Source organism: Poecilia latipinna, unplaced genomic scaffold, assembly GCF_001443285.1.
Source record: "Poecilia latipinna isolate Pla-1442-1.1 unplaced genomic scaffold, P_latipinna-1.0 Scaffold4929, whole genome shotgun sequence".
Lineage (NCBI taxonomy): Eukaryota > Metazoa > Chordata > Actinopteri > Cyprinodontiformes > Poeciliidae > Poecilia > Poecilia latipinna.
Genome location: NW_015117545.1, coordinates 15,425 through 16,617, shown reverse-complemented (window position 1 = coordinate 16,617; position 1,193 = coordinate 15,425). Strand labels below are relative to the sequence as shown.

The following is a 1,193-nucleotide window of genomic DNA, read 5'->3' as shown; positions in this document are numbered from 1 at the left end:
AAGATGGCCGCCCTAAAGCTCGTCAGCGACAATAGGCGAGAGCGGTCCATGAGGGTCTATCCTTATATTATGTCTATGATGGTTACGGCTTGCCGACAGGAAGTGACATCATCGTCTCCCATTAAGCATAATATTGTGGTGCGATGCTGGCCTGATTCTGTATAGACTGGATTTATGGGTCTTCAATAGGGGCCCCCGACCCCTAGAGGGCTCGCAGAGGTACTGCAGAGGGTCGACAGACTTTTTATAATATTTAATTCATTTTACCACGTAGCTATCTGATAAAAGGAGTCAGAAATCATCAGTCAGAAACAAAGACATTCAGTGATCTACTATTTGCATTCCCGTTTAGCATAAGATGGTGACCCTTCAGAACCACTAAACCAATAGACCTAAATACTTCTGTGTCCTTCTGTTTTTGACCCAAATACTAAACAGTTTTGCAGTGTAATATTGTAGATCTAGCTGCTGCTTCAATGAGCATCAGGCTGCTAACAAAGGACAAATGATGATGATGATGATAGCTCTTTAACCTTCCTCCTCTGGTCTCCAGGTGTGTGCAGGTGGAGGTGTGGCATCCTGCAGGCCCCGCCCACTGCCACAGGTGTGTTTTCAGCAGCAGGTAAATGAGTAGCACTCAGGTTATCACCATGACGACGTTAAAACTGACCGGCCAACAATCAACATGAGAAAAGCATATCATCCATACAGGCTGATCTGATGATTAATTATTGATTAACTGATTAATCACTGGATGTAAAAGGTGATTAATAAAAGATTTTTTACAGAATCTCCAACCAGGTGAAGCTCAAACTGAACTGGAGGAGTTCTGCTAGAACAGATTTACAGGCCAGGAAGGTTTTTACCTTCTGCTCTGACCGTTTTTTAAAAAATGGCATTTTTAGTTTCCTGCAGTTGATCGATTATTATTTTCAGAAACAAGGAAATTAAAAGTATTTTACATGATCAGAAGGAGAATAAATACGCAAATATTTTTATTTATAAGGTTTTGTTGGCTCTAGTGGCCTTTATTTGAAAGTAGTTTGACAGGAAAGAGGTAATGAGATGGGGAAGACATGTGGCAGATGTCACCAGGCCGGGAATCGAACCTGCGACCACAGGCATGAGGACCAAGGCCTCAATATGGGGGCTATGCTTTGCCCCTGCACCACCACAGCAACCCCACAAATATT

General features: G+C 42.7%; 1 protein-coding gene across 3 annotated transcripts in view; it reads left to right on the top strand.

Moving 5' to 3' along the window:
* Nucleotides 1–318: 318 nt before the first annotated feature.
* The window catches only part of LOC106943156 (zinc finger protein OZF-like), a 7,638-nt gene continuing 6,763 nt past the window's right edge, over nt 319–1,193 (top strand). For 2 of the 3 annotated variants that reach the window (XR_001423834.1, XM_015026502.1), the window contains exon 1: nt 319–622. The gene's annotated coding sequence lies outside the window, so the exon portion shown is untranslated. The remainder of the gene's footprint in view (nt 623–1,193) is intronic. The other variant, XM_015026503.1, reaches the window with a different exon arrangement.